The sequence below is a fragment of the Lissotriton helveticus genome, chromosome 1_1 (genome assembly GCF_964261635.1).
Source record: "Lissotriton helveticus chromosome 1_1, aLisHel1.1, whole genome shotgun sequence".
NCBI classification, from domain to species: domain Eukaryota; kingdom Metazoa; phylum Chordata; class Amphibia; order Caudata; family Salamandridae; genus Lissotriton; species Lissotriton helveticus.
The window spans coordinates 560,679,351-560,695,208 of NC_136057.1; the positions used below are offsets into that span (position 1 = coordinate 560,679,351).

The window sequence follows — 15,858 nt, forward strand, 5'->3', positions numbered from 1 at the left end:
TTCCTAAGGCCCTGTATCCAACGGCGGACCCCATATTAATTACCTGTTCAGGGCTCCACCTCCACACGGCAGACAAATGGTCCAAGCTCTACTAACTGCTTCTCCAAAGGACGCAGTAATTCGCGGTCGCTCTACTGACTGCTTATACAGGGACGCGGTCTCTCGCAAATGTCGGCAGTAACGAAAGACTATGCCAACCAAGATGGTACAAAAGGGGGTGGTGATGGACGGAGCATCTGAACCAATTAAAAACACTCACACCCAGTCAAAAGATCTGGGTTTAATCCATCACCGTTCTTTAGCCCACTCTGCCACCCCAGTTCAGACATGGCTATATGCAAATCAGTCTGACCCTGTGCCTCATGGGAACAGTCCAGCCCAAACTGCCAAGCCACGCCTTTTCTGGACCGGAAACAAGCTTCCGAGGACCGGTTTCTTGCATTACAGCCGTCTTCAGCCCGGCTTGCTTGAATCCAGTGGCAAAGTGAGCAAGGGACTCAGGTCTGAGCATACCCTGCCACACTTATGGCGGCCAAAGCGGTACAAAAGGGGGTGGTGATGGACGGAGCAACTGAACCAATCAAACACTCACACCCAGTAAAAAGATCTGGGTTTAATCCATCATCGTTCTTTAGCCCACTCTGCCACCCCAGTTCAGACATGGCTATATGCAAATCAGTCTGACCCTGTGCCTCATGGGAACAGTCCAGCCCGAACTGCCAAGCCATGCCTTCCCTGGACAGGAAACAAGCTTCCGAGGACCGGTTTCTGGCATTACAGCCGTCTTCAGCCCGGCTTGCTTGAATCCAGTGGCAAAGTGAGCAAGGGACTCACGTCTGAGCATACCCTGCCACACTTATGGCGGCCAAAGCGGTACAAAAGGGGGTGGTGATGGACGGAGCATCTGAACCAATCAAACACTCACACCCAGTCAAAAGATCTGGGTTTAATCCATCATCGTTCTTTAGCCCACTCTGCCACCCCAGTTCAGACATGGCTATATGCAAATCAGTCTGACCCTGTGCCTCATGGGAACAGTCCAGCCCGAACTGCCAAGCCATGCCTTCCCTGGACCGGAAACTTACTTCCGAGGACCGGTTTCTGGCATTACAGCCGTCTTCAGCCCGGCTTGCTTGAATCCAGTAGCAAAGTGAGCAAGGGACTCACGTCTGAGCATACCCTGCCTCACTTTTGGCGGCCAAAGCGGTACAAAAGGGGGTGGTGATGGACGGAGCATCTGAACCAATCAAACACTCACACCCAGTCAAAAGATCTGGGTTTAATCCATCACCATTCTTTAGCCCACTCTGCCACCCCAGTTCAGACATGGCTATATGCAAATGAGTCTGACCCTGTGCCTCATGGGAACAGTCCAGCCCGAACTGCCAAGCCATGCCTTCCCTGGACCGGAAACAAGCTTCCGAGGACCGGTTTCTGGCATTACAGCCGTCTTCAGCCCGGCTTGGTTGAATCCAGTGGCAAAGTGAGCAAGGGACTCACGTCTGAGCATACCCTGCCACACTTATGGCGGCCAAAGCGGTACAAAGGGGGTGGTGATGGACGGAGCATCTGAACCAATCAAACACTTACACTCAGTCAAAAGATCTGGGTTTAATCCATCCCCGTTCTTTAGCCCACTCTGCCACCCCAGTTCAGACATGGCTATATGCAAATCAGTCTGACCCTGTGCCTCATGGGAACAGTCCATCCCGAACTTCCCTGGACCGGGAACAAGCTTCCGAGTACCGGTTTCTGGCATTACAGCCGTCTTAAGCCCAGCTTGCTTGAATCCAGTGGCAAAGTGAGCAAGGGACTCACGTCTGAGCATACCCTGCCACACTTATGGCGGCCAAAGCGGTACAAAAGGGGGTGGTGATGGACGGAGCATCTGAACCAATCAAACACTCACACCCAGTCAAAAGATCTGGGTTTAATCCATCACCGTTCTTTAGCCCACTCTGCCACCCCAGTTCAGACATGGCTATATGCAAATCAGTCTGACCCTGTGCCTCATGGGAACAGTCCAGCCGAACTTCCAAGCCATGCCTTCCCTGGACCGGAAACAAGCTTCCGAGGACCGGTTTCTGGCATTACAGCCGTCTTCAGCCCGGCTTGCTTGAATCCAGTGGCAAAGTGAGCGAGGGACTCACGTCTGAGCATACCCTGCCACACTTATGGCGGCCAAAGCGGTACAAAAGGGGGTGGTGATGGACGGAGCATCTGAACCAATCAAACACTCACACCCAGTCAAAAGATCTGGGTTTAATCCATCACCGTTCTTTAGCCCACTCTGCCACTCCAGTTCAGGCATGGCTATATGCAAATCAGTCTGACCCTGTGCCTCATGGGAACAGTCCAGCCCGAACTGCCAAGCCATGTCTTCCCTGGACCGGAAACTTACTTCCGAGGACCGGTTTCTGGCATTACAGCCGTCTTCAGCCCGGCTTGCTTGAATCCAGTGGCAAAGTGAGCAAGGGACTCACGTCTGAGCATACCCTGCCACACTTATGGCGGCCAAAGCTGTACAAAAGGGGGTGGTGATGGACGGAGCATCTAAACCAATCAAACACTCACACCCAGTCAAAAGATCTAGGTTTAATCCATCATCGTTCTTTAGCCCACTCTGCCACCCCAGTTCAGGCATGGCTATATGCAAATCAGTCTGACCCTGTGCCTCAAGGGAACTGTCCAGCCCGAACTGCCAAGCCATGCCTTCTCTGGACCGGAAACAAGCTTCCGAGGACCGGTTTAGTTGTACAGACCAGTGACAGTCCTTTTGTATTGTTATACTGTGAATAAGGGGTTTGTCGGTCCTTTGGTCTTTAAATAATGTTCCCCTTAGACCCTCCACCAACCTTGTTTTTGACGATGACATTTAACCACATACACCACATTTTTGGTGTTACGTTTGGAAAAAGTTTGCATGGTGTGTTTTTTGTTATTGATCAAGACAGATTTAGAATCTGTTGTACTTGAACAAGCGGCACAGTTGGCACGTCTAAAATGTCCAACCAATGTAGGCAGACCCAGCATACTTCTTGTATCTTTATGTTGTCAAAGAGCGGTTTGGGTATGTTCAGGTGTTCAATCAATCTCCAGTTCCTTACAAGTATTTGTTTCACTCTGTTGGATTTAGGATTAAAAGTGAAAATGCATGTTATTTGTTCTGTTTCTTCTTTAGTTTTAGGTGTTAGCAAACTTTTGCGCGGAGTATACCATGCCCTCTTAAGAGCGGCTCTCACCAGTTTCTTTAGTAATATTTCTGCGTTTTCGAAATAATCATCCTTATTCGAGCAATTCCAGCAAATCCTTATAAATTGCCCATAGCGCAAGTTTTCTTTCAGGCTTCTGGGGTGCCCTCTTGAGAATTCCAAAAGAGTGTTTCTATCGGTGGATTTTGTATAAAGGCTAACCTCCAGTTTGCTGTCCTTATCGAAAATCCACACATCAAAAAAATTAATTTGCGTATTACTCACGACTTTGGTGAATTATAAATCGGGAGTACAAGAATTCAACCATAAATGAAACTGTTCAAGTTCTTCTGCGCTTCCATTCCAAATAAGAAATACATCGTCGATGAAGCATACCCATCTAAGGATGGTACTTCTAAATGGGGCCGCCTCATCAAAGATGTATCTTCTTTCAAACTGATCCATTAAAAGATTTGCTATTTCAGGGGCAAAACAGCACCCCATTGCCCCGCTTTTTATTTGTAAAAACAACTCACTCTTAAAAGAGTAAAAGCTATTTTTCAAACAAATTTTAGCCAGTTCAAGTATAACTCTTTGTTCCAAAATCAATTCCATGACCAGTAAAGCCTCATCCTGAGGGATGTTAGTATATAAACTCTCGATGTCGAGGTAGACCAACAACTGTCGGTCTCCCTCGAACACCGAAATAAGGTCCATGGTATCTCCTACATATGCTTGTGTGGCACTCACAAATGGCTTCAGAAATGTATCTATATATTTTGTCAAAGGTTCCAAAAGTGAACCACAAGCAGCAATTATGGGCCGCCCAGGCGGTTTCTCTGCATCCTTATGTACTTTAGGAAGTACATATCTCGTGGGTACTTTTTGGGTTGTAAAATTCAAATAGTCATACTTTTTTTTTTTTACATAAAAAGCCACAATCCCAAGCCTGCGTGGTCAAATACAAGATTTTAGCTATTAAAGGTGGGGTGGGGGGGGCGCTAGAGGGCGCCTGGCAAGATGGCCGCAGTTCTGTGAGGCTTTGCCTGACCGAGCATCAATCCGCCCAATATCCGCTATATCCAGCTATCTTGATGACTCCCAAACACCTGTGTGCACTCACGCTACCTTAAGGAGTCCATTGGTGCTGATCGCAACTTTGGCAGGGCGCTGTAGGCGGCCGAACGAGACCGAGCTGCTCTCGCATCGCGATGAGGAAAATGTCAGCCGCTGCGACGCTGTAAGGCCAGGATCCCCAGGTGACACCCCTTGAGTTGTGAAGCGCGGTAGGTACCCTGCGGAGAGGGCCGTCTGCACTGCAGAGGGCCCGGTGTCCCGATCCGAGGGTGTTCTTGCTGCCTGTATCTGCGGCGAGAGGAGGTAGCCGTGAGGACCGCGCAGCGTGGGTTCCGCTGCGGTCACCGTCTTGGCGATCGACTCCGGCTAGGGCACACAGCGATCCCGGATGCCCATCAGCACGGGCTGCGGTGAGTGGGGCTGGGGCAAGGCCGAGGCCCGGGCTGCGGCGGCGGATTTGGGCCTTGCCCCTGGCCCTGGCCTGCTCACTGCGGCGGCCGCGGGTGTGAGAAGAGTGCCCCTGGTGCCAATGCTCTGACTGCTGCCTGAGTGGAGGGCCTCCCGAGGTCGGCTGGCGCCTGCTGCCCTCGATGCTCCTGAGTGTCCCTAAGGAAGAAGAATACACGGAGGAGAGGGGACACGCCAAAATGCAAAAAAAAGAACAAAACATAATAAATAATGACAAAGCAAAGCTATGCCAACGTGCTTGCAGAGTTGCTGACCCACTGGCCTGACTGCAAGTCTCCGATCAACACACTCCACCACCCGTAGACAGGAGGCTGCAGGGGAGATGAGTTGTGGTCTGGCTGTTCCCTTGGGCCTGCTGCTTGCCTTTCCCTGTCCTGCTCTGAGCCTGTGCTGCCTTTGGCCCCCTATTGGCTTTGCCGGGCTGCGGTTTCCCTTGCTGTCGGGTGACATGTGCCGTCTCTGAAAATCTGCTGCATACCCCGACGCGACCTGGTACCCTGGCTGAAGCTTGTGGCGAACCGGTATAGGGGAATATTTGAGTGCTTTGGGGACTGCTGTGGTTGTGCTTACGCTTGGAGACAGCGGCGGGTGCTGTACGACTGCTGGAGCCGCGGGTAGTGCTGCGCTGTATCCTCTTGCCTGGCGGGGCGTAGTGTGATCCTGAGATGCCCCTTTGAGCTTGAGGCTACTGGTCCTGGCCTTCTTTCTGAGTTGGTGATTGCGACGCGGCCTGCGAAAATGGGCCAGACAGACAAAAATCAATCAAAACTCTCTTTTGAGTCACGGCGGACGCCTAAGACCCCGCAAAAGGCCACGTCGGACGCAGCGACTGATGGGTTCCCCACGCTGGAGGCCACTTTGGTGGACATGCAGCAGACTCTACAATCGATAGAAGGCGCTATGGCAGCGGTCAATCACAGACTCGATCACATGTCCTCTCAACTGAAAAAACAGAATGCACGCATGGGGGAAGTGGAGCAGAGGGTCTCGGCCACTGAGGATGGGCTGTTTACGGTTTCGGATAAGGCACTGAATATGGAAAAAATCTTTTCTCTCATACAGGCAAAGAACGAGGACTTAGAGGCGCGGTCCTGACGCAACAACATCCGCATTACGGGACTGCCGGAGTCCAAGAATGTGGGCAGAATGGAGACTTATATGGAACGCCTAATCACAGACATTTTTGGCAAGGAACAGCTGTCTAACATGTTCATTGTGGAGCGTGCCCGCCGCTCATTGGCTGGTGGCCCTATCCCTGGGGCACCCCACCTCCCCATCATAGCTAGGGTCTTGAACTATAGGGACAGGGACACAATTCTTCATCTGGCATGAGAGAAGGGGAAGATTGAATATCAAGGGAACACACTTGCTTTTTTCCCAGATTTCACGGTTGCCGTCCAGGCCGCGAGGAGGGAGTTCGGCACTGTGAAGCAGTTTTTGCGTAAAGAGGAGGTTCAGTATGCCATGTTGTATCCGGCCCGACTCCGCATCGGCCCTGCAGCGGATGAAAAGATTTTTTCTTCCCCAAAGGCTGCGATGGATTATACCAAAAAATTGAAATGCAGGAAGCGGGACTCTACTGAGGCACGTGAGGGGGAGGGCCAGAGTCAGGAGGATGCTGAGTATTGATAGTTTTATTTTGGGGACCACTGTGCCTGTTATTCCAGGATTTCTGGTTCATATTTGATTCTGTGTGTACCTCCATGATGCCATGTTACTCTGTTGATCAAGCCTTATTAGTATCTCTGCTATTCCAGATAAAGTCTTTATGTATGGGGGAATGCTGGGGAAGTTCTGATTGACCGTAGCCTTATAACCAGTTGAGTGACTTAACTATGCTACCTCTCCCTGATTATTGCGATTCCCGCTATCTAAGGGGGGTTTCAGCTTGATTTATCCCAACGCATATGTGTCCTTTTTATTGCAGCCGAGGCCTGTGGACTCACCTCTGTATTTGCTTCATTTGGGTTCTCCTGCCCCGCTAGTATGTACATAGTCTGTCGAGCGGAGCTGTGATACATAAATCTTGCCTGCTCAGTCAACTCCTGCTATGCAGGAGACCGCGTATCTGTGCCCCTTTCATTTGGGTGTACCGTAAACTTTGATCTTTGTTGTAGTGGGGGGAGGAGGTTTGGTTGGGCTCTGGGATGGCTTTGGCATGGTTGGGGTGCTGAAGTGGGTGGTGGGTGGATAGGGTTAGGACTTGGGATGGGAGAGGGTTCTTTATTTACTACCAGGCGTACAGATATGATGTGCAGTATTTGCTGCGGCTTGGGGTCACACTGTTATGGATATAGCGATTGTGGCTTGATTTTCATGCAACCTGTTAATGGGTAGTTTGCTTAAGTTTGTCACTTGGAATGTCTGGTGCTTGAATTCACCACGGAAGATCAGAATGGTGTTTGCAGGCTTGGATCGATTGGGTGTGAGTGTTGCTTTCCTTCAGGAAACGCATTTGGCTGCTGCTGCAGTGTGGAACGTTGGGGCGTGCTGGGCTAGTGTGCGAGTTTCCTCCTCATATTCCTCATATGCAAGAGGGGTGCTCACGTTGGTGAAGAAAGGTGTACCCTTCACGGAAATTAAAGCAGAGACGGATGATAATGGTCGATTTTGTGATTCTGCATGGTAGGTTGGGAGGTGAGAGCGTGCTTTTGGTGAACATTTATGGACCGAATGTGGATGACCCAGCGTTCCTTTCAGATGTGTGGCGCAGGATTCTGTTTCCTCCGGCTGAAATCATTTGGGGAGGAGATTTTAATGTGTATCTGGACACGTTCAAGGATCGGCATGGTTCTGGTGAGATTAGGCAAAAGAGAGCATCGGATGTGTTATGGGGTCTTGTTGATGCCGGGCATGTGCATGACATTTGGCGCTTACACCACCCGGAGGCTTGTGAGAGTAGGTGTGTGTCCTCGGGCATGGCTCATGGTCACGTATTCATTATTGGTTGATTTCGGGGGAGGTGGGTCACTGGGTCAAGAGTGTTACTCATGCTACCAGAACACCTAACGACCACTCCCCAGTGCTTATGGAGTTGACATTGCTGGAATACAGGGTGCCATAATTTGCTTGGAGGCTCCAACAATCGGAGCTTAAAGACCCCGTGTTCAAACTATAGAGGAGGTGATCGAGAATTATTTTAAGGAGAACGAGGGCATGGTAGACAGCGCGGGGGTCCTATGGGAGGCCTTTAAGGTCACTATTAGAGGAGCATGCATAGGGGTGCAGGCGGGAGTTCTGCGGGATATCAGGCGCCGGATACTGAAGCTGGCTGCGGACATCAATGTTCTGGAGCGTGCCTTTGATGATGATCCAACTGCAGATAAGCTGGCACAGATACGTGATCTTGTCACTGAACACAATGACACCATAGACCAAGAGTTGCCGCATTGTTTTCGGCCCCGGATAGCGCGGTATTATGGGGAGGGTGGGCCTCCAAGCCGCTCTCTCGCCCAGAAACTGAGGGAGCCCCGAAGTCAGGAGCCCATAAATGAGCTCATTGATGACAATGGCACATCCTGACACTCGACGGAAGAGCTCTGTGATGTAATGTTGAAATTCTATTCGGATCTGTATGCTGCCAGGGAATCCCCCTCAGCTGGGGAAACGCATGACTACCTGGACGATGTGGCACTGGGCTGGCTGCCTAAAACACATTGTGAATATTTAGTGCAGCCGTTCGGCAAGGAGGACATGCGAGATGCTATAATGGCTTTGCCTATGTGTAAAGCCGCTGGACCAGATGGTCTGCCAAGTTAATTTTATAAGACATTTGCAACGGCCTTAGCTCCGTGGCTGCTGGCGGTATACGCGGAGGCCTACGATAGCGGGAACCTGCCACTGTCACTTCGGGAGGCCTTACTGGTCACCCTGTTGAAGCCAGATAAGCCACCCAACCAGTGCAGATCGTACAGGCCACTCTCTATCATCAATATTGATACCAAAATATTAGCAAAAATGATAGCCACTAAACTCTAACCACTTGTGCCTTTGCTGGTCTTACCAGATCAGTCTGGTTTTTTGATGGAAAGATCCACCATGCACAATCTACGTACATTATTCTCCATGCTACATTACTTTGAACCCGACTTTCAAGCCGTTGCTCTGTTACTCGACACAGCAAAGGCGTTCGATTCCGTGCATTGGTCCTATATGTTTATGATCCTCAGCAGAATGGGGTTCCCCCCTTTCTTTGTACAATGGATTCGGGTTCTTTATAGCGGGCCAGTCGCTAGAGTGCGAGTCAATGGCAGGGCCTCGTCCTTATTTACTATAGAAAGGGGCACGCGGCAGGGTTGCCCCCCTGTCGCCCATACTCTTCTCCTTGGTACTAGAACCCCTAGCTTGCAAGCTTCGTCAAAAGCATTCTGCTGCTGCATTATGGTTTCGACGCCCGCTCATTGTCTCCCTATATGCGGACGACATGCTCCTCTATGTCCGGGAACCATCAATCTATCTCTAGCCGTTATTGAAGGAATATGTCCACTTTGAGAGATTTTCCAGTTTGGGCATTAATTGGTCCAAATCAGTGGTCTTTCCAATTACAGAGCACATAAGGGAGGTTGAGCTGGACTTTCCACTGTCCTGGACTTCTGAGCCCGTAAAGTATCTGGGGGTGATGATTCATAGGGATCCGGCTGTAGTGGTCACCGAGAATTATGGGTGTGCCATTATGCGTGTAACGGAGCAGGCAGAGCGGTGGGCACGCCTGCCCCTGTCGTTGACAGATAGGATTGCTGTCGTAAAAATGGTGTTCCTGCCCAAGATGTTACATTTTTTTTATCAACATCCCAATTAAACTGAATGTGGCCTTGTTCTAAACATTACAGACGGCGCTACTTACATTTGTCTGGGGGGGGGTAAACAATCACGCTGCTGATGGGATCTCCTGGTGCAGCCTTTTGACCGGGGCAGCTTTAAGGCTCCAGATCTTCGCTTATATTACATCTGCACACAGGCGCACTTTGCTCATTATTGGCATTTTCCGCAGCGGTTCAGTCACATGTAGCCGTTGAGGCAGATGTGGTCCATCCCATTCCAGTGCAGGCTATGGTTCTAACGGGTAGCTCGGGTGGGCCTCGGCAAGAAATTAACTCCCCACTGTGCATGTCCTGGGCGTGGAGAGCTCTGGCCGCTAGAGTACAACTCCCATATTTATATGCTCCTCTTTTACCCATAGCTTCGCACCCGGCAATTTCGGCTGCTCGGGAGCCCACTGAACTTGTGGCTGCGAGTATTGTTCGGATGGGTGACCTGTACAAGGGGGGCCGCTTCAAAACCCTTGGAGAGGCCCAAAATGAAGTTAATTGATTCTTTATGTTTCGATTCATGTACGTTAATCAGACAGGTAGTACTGGATGCATATCCGGACTTTCCGGGGGAGCCTACGACTCTTCGGGCATTGCAGGTAATGTTAGCAGGGGAGAGTCGTAAAGGACTTATTACTAGGCTTTATTATACTTCCCAGCGGGAACAAGAATTCAAGGATCACCAATCGCGTCAAAGCTGGCAAACCGCGATGGGTAGTCCGATCTCAATGGCGGTATGGTCGGCATGTTGTAAACTCACAGGACGACTTACGGCCAATTGCAACCTCAGGATCATCCACTTAAAATTTCTACACCAAATATATTATCCGCCTTTGCAACTCCATAGGTATGGTCTGAGGGAATCAGCGAGTTGTGTGAGATGTGGTGATGGTGATGCAGACTTCTATCATGTGGCTTGGCTGTGTCGGAAAGTTTTTGCATTCTTGACTGAAGTGGCTCGAAGATTATCGGAGGTGGTGTTGGAGCAAGTTGCCTGTATGCCTAAGCTATGTCTTTTAGGGCATGTGAATCGTTTGACGCCTGCAAATAGATGCCTCGTGGCGGTCTCCACTTTGATGGCAAAGCGGGTAGTGGCGAGGACATGGGGATCGAAGTATGCCCCTACTATAAAACTGTGGCTTACAGACCTAGCCTATTGTAGAGACCAGCTGCAAATCTATGAGGAGGAGCTGTCTGAAGCCTCTCACCCTAAAGATATCTGGAGCCCTATAACGGCATACATGCTGGCACATCCTGATGTACTCTGAGGAGCGTTGTTCCATGCATGGTGTTGCTGCGGACCCTCTTTCTGAGCTATCATTGATTGGGAAATGCTTCGCTCTTAGACCCGGAGGCTGTGTTACAGTATTGTTATGAGGATGCTACCTGTTTATAACTGGCCACTATACAGCACATGACCTAGCTGAGCCTCCTCGGAGAGGGACTCTGATGTACTCTTATCGCCTGGTGGATGTTTTTGAGGGGGAGGTGGGAGGGATGGGAGGAGTTGGGGTGTTTTATATCTTAGTGTATTGCTTGAACATGTACGGAAATGTTTTGTCGCTGTAACTGCATCATATTGGTTTATGCATATGTACGTTGTGTGAGATACACACATCACCCAAGGATATGCACTGTATGTTGATCTATCGAAAGTTCTAATAAAAAGTTTAATAAAAAAAAAAAAGTGGTGGGGTTGTCTTGAATTTTACGTTAATGTAAAGGAGTATTCAGTTGTTTCAAAATGTCATCATCATAATCCGGACTGTCCCATAGGACAATCCCCCCTCCCTTATCGGCAGATTGTATTACCGTAAGGGGATTGTTGGCTAGATCTTTTAAGGCAGTGTGTTCTTGTTTAGAAAAATTGGATTGAAAGATAGATTTTTCCCATTTAATTTAGCTATCTCTCGCAAGATTTGATTTTCGAAAAAGATAATCTTGTCCGGCATGCTCACACTGTCAGGGCAAAAGGAAGATTTCTTCTGAAGCCCACTCACATTCACCTCTGGGTATCACTTTGGTTAGTAAAAAAAGCTTTTAACCTCATTTTTCGCAAAAATTGCAACACCTCAGTTTTAGTATCGACGGGGTCTTGTACTTCCAATGGGACAAAGGACAGGCCCTTCTGTTGGACCTTAGTTTCCCATGGGGTCAGTCGATGTTTAGACAAGTTGTATATTGATAGTAGTTCATTAGTGGGTTGGCTAGTGGTATCAACAGTTAATGCCCTGTTTGTCACTATTGTCTGTATACTTTCTGGCGTGTACGAAAGAAATTCTGTTCTTGTGGTGGTTGGTGGATAGGGGCCCTCCATCCCCCTCTGTACCCTCACCCCCTGCGTTCCTCTCTGTCTTAAAAAGGTGGAGGGGCGTTGGGGTATTGGTAGAATGGGTGATACGGTTGGTAATATGTTCCTGCTCCTTGATCTGAGTCAGAGGATGAATCCGAAAATGTCAAAAACCTTGTACGTGACCTCCCATTATACTGTAAGTTAGGAGAACTTAGGTTGTTATTTTTAAAGAAATCTTCTTTCAGGTAAGGATATACTAGATCTTGTTTAAAAATTTTGATATCCTTACTCAATTTCGATGTTTTCAGGTTCACCGTATGTGTTTTGAAATCAGTCAAGATTTTGTTAATACTTTCTAAAAGAGCTTTAGCATCCACAATCGTGGAGTCACCTTCTAACTCCTCCTCCAACTTTTTTATTTCTTTCAGTTCTTCATTGATACGTAGTGCGATGTTAATGGAAAGGACAATCCAATCACGTGAGCACTTTGTCCCAACTCCACTAAAATCAATCAACAAAAATCACCGGAATGTTCTTTACCTGAAGTCCAACAGGTATAGTATTTGTCTTTAAATATTCCAAGAGGACTTGGGCATGCAACTGTGTCCTAGTATTTTTCTTTCTAAGTTGGATCAGTCTTTCTCCTTTATCCGAATTGACTGGCCTCTCTCCTGCGCTATCTGCCTCTAACAAAGAGAGGATCTGTTTTAATCTATTTATCTCTTCATCAGTATAGCTTACCATATGGGGTTCAGACATATTCCTTTTATCTCATATGTTTCTCTATCTCAAATACTCAACTCTGTGCACTGTGGGACCGGTAAAGTGAATACAATGTCTAGTGTAGTACTAATTTATCAGCATAAAAAGAATCAATAATCAAACAACCTTACAACCAACCCAACCCCTGACACGAGTACCTCACACACTCCATTTTTAAATCAAAAAGACCTAATACACTTAGACAAAATCTATTTATAACTACCCTCACACTGTAAAGTGTAAAGAACAATATACAATAAAGGGGGTATGCCCAAATGACCCTCATCTACCTGGGCATTGAACATCAAAGATGTATAATAGAAAAAGTAAGGAAGGGATCAGTCAACTATTTTATTTTTGTACAAGGCACAATCAATTACCCTGTCATTCACAAATTTCTTCCAGCTAACTAAACATAGTTCTATAAAATACACATGTCATAGGATGGTGCTGGATGCACAGAAAATCAAATACATATATATTTCAAACAGAATATGTACAACACATATAGCGAGACAAAAAGTCACATATAAATCACAATCACATATGTAGAACAATACAAATACAAACAATATACAACATTTACAAAGATCCTTAAATATAACTCAAACAAATGTTCACTCCTTATTCTGAGTAATACACTCTGAGGACGTCACCTATGCGCCGGCAGTATCACACCTCTTATCCTTTTTATCTTTAGTCGCCCTAACTATAAGGAAAAAATTCAAAGTTAATAAGACTCCTCCTAGTTTTGTTGACGCAGTCGTGTTTCAGCCATTCATTTCTTGCAGCTTTATTAGGACAAGGGTTTTGTTTATCTACAATAGTAATTAAAACACATAACTAGACATTCTATTCTACCTATATACACATCTATCCCAACATTGCCCATGCAGTGCTCAGAGTGGGAAAAACCTTGAGGCATACACAATGCCTCGACTATAAGTGTCTCAACAAAGTGACAAATGGAGGGTAATTACCATAATCTCTTATGGAGCCCAAAGAGAGACAAAGAACTACTGTCAGTGCGCGTGCCTGAGTGTTCACCCCACGGTCACACCTAGGTAGTGAAAGATTAGAACGAGGAGACTTGGGGTACCTGAAATAAATTCTTCAATCACCAAAAATTGGCGCCAATCAGCAAATATCACGTGGGTACACAAATACCCACCTCAGCTGGATCCTCTCAAATCCTACAGTAACGACAGGATGAATGGTATTAGTCCTAACAAGTACTGGTCCCTATGCGTCAATCAACCTCTATGCGCGTCTAAACCCATGCTAACATGCGCCGAATTAAAAGTTGGACCGTTTCTGCCTGTTCTCTTCTTTATTTGGTCACCTTAATCGAGAAGAGAACAGGCAGAAACTGTAGCTAAACCCCACATGCCAAAGAGAAAACGCGAGTGCTAGAGGGTGAACGCCAAACAAAGAAGAGTAATCATTCACGAGATACCAAGCAGAGAAAATGGACCAAATAGCCCAACGCCACGAGTGGTGCTAGAAAAACTCCTGAAACAGGATGCCATGGATGTAACCTACTGCGAAAGCCAGTGAGAGACAAGCAAGTCTTCTAAAAAGAGAGGCAACGCCCGCTGCCGTCGTTCATAAACGTGACGAGAAGATTATCACTACTCCTCATAAATCACCAATGCTGTTATAATTTACAAGCCCTGATACTTGGATCCTAGGATTTGAAACGTGTCGGCACACGACATAACACAGAGGAATGATGAATTAAAATCTAACATGTGAACTGAGGAAATAAATTCCCTCTCCAGTAAAAGTCAAACACTCCTTGTGTTTTAACGGATACCTGATTTAGACACAGTAAAGAAGTCTAGGATCATTGTTTTAGTCTATCCGCCAATTTTGGTGGTGAAAATTCATGTATTGATGTCTTTGTCCTTTGTTATTTATTTTTTCTTCTAACGTAAATGTGGGTTGTCATGCAATGTGTTAAATGTATGATTTATGTGTATCTAATATGGTTTGAAGTGCAACTGTGTACAGAAAATTAAAATGTTTTGATACTTGTCTTTTTCATGTTGAAATAATTAATGAAGAATACGAATTATTGAAAAAAGAAAAAGGTATAAATAAAATACCGATACGAACAACAAGTTATGAGTTTGGATATAAAGCTGAAGTATTAATGCTTTGAAAAAATTTGAGGTACAGGCCCATCCCCCTTGTTTGACTATAATACACGGCCCAGCCTTTACTTCGTCCCTGGGGCCTAACTCCCTTTGCTCCTTCAATATAGAGGGGGTTTGATTATGGCACAGGCAGTCCCTCTGGGGTCGTTGTCCAGGGCATGGTGTTGGAGCCCCAGAGCCCAACGCTGTCATGCTGGGGCTCTGAGGCCTGTTGCGGCTGGCAGGATAGCTGCTGTGGAGCCCGAGGCCCAAAGCTTCGATTGTAGACCCCAGAACCCTCTGAGGTCCAGAAGGGGCTCTGGGGATGTGTGCGGCATGGTCCGCTGTGTGGGGATCGACGTCCCCACTTTTTTTTAAATAAAAGCCTCCGAGTCCGCTGTGGTCTGTGCGGTGCTCCGGGGGTTGGGGGCATGTGCTGCGTGGTCCTGGGGTGGGCCTGAGGCCCAAAGTTTATATTGTAATTTGTAGCCCCCAGAGCCCTCTGAGGCCCGGGCGGGGCTCCGGGGACGTATGCGGTAGGGTCCGTGGTGTGGGACATTCCCTCGGATTTTTTCAAATAAAAACCCCCAGCCCCTGGGTGGTTCATTTGGTGCTCTGGGCATCCTGGCGCTGTGCAGGAGGGTACATGTTGGGGTCACAGTGGTCCAAAGCTGTCATTTCAGGCCCCTAGAGAACGCTGCCCATTTCGCGGTGCTATTGGGGCTTGTGGAGCGGTATTGGTTGGTCTGTGTTGGGGTCAGATATCTCCAGCTCGCCGAGGCCACCCCAGAGCCTGCGTAGTTCTTGTGTGCTCCAGGGCAGCTGCATGTCTGGCCCATGGGGGCCGGTGTAGGTCGGATGGGCCTGGTGCCCCCGTGCTCTATACCGACCCCCAGAGACCGATGTAGCAGTGTTGTGCTAGGGACGGTTGAGGCATCTGGCCCACGTGGATGAAGCTGGAGGATGAACAATCTACGGGGCAGCTCTTCGCTGAAGTGACGTCAGTGTTGTGGGACACCGACATCATGGAGACGGTCCCGGCCTTTGGCAGTGACGAGGAAGGACAGCCCATAGCCATGATTCACCCAAGGTTCTATGCATCTCCGGGGGCTCGGGCTGAG

General features: G+C 48.1%; 1 protein-coding gene across 2 annotated transcripts in view; it reads left to right on the top strand.

Annotated features, from left to right (window-relative positions):
- Positions 1-15,858, top strand: part of LOC144813769 (uncharacterized) — an 84,215-nt gene that overhangs the window by 17,167 nt on the left and 51,190 nt on the right. For both annotated transcript variants that reach the window (XM_078674051.1, XM_078674050.1), the window contains exon 2: positions 12,266-12,391. The gene's annotated coding sequence lies outside the window, so the exon portion shown is untranslated. The remainder of the gene's footprint in view (positions 1-12,265; positions 12,392-15,858) is intronic.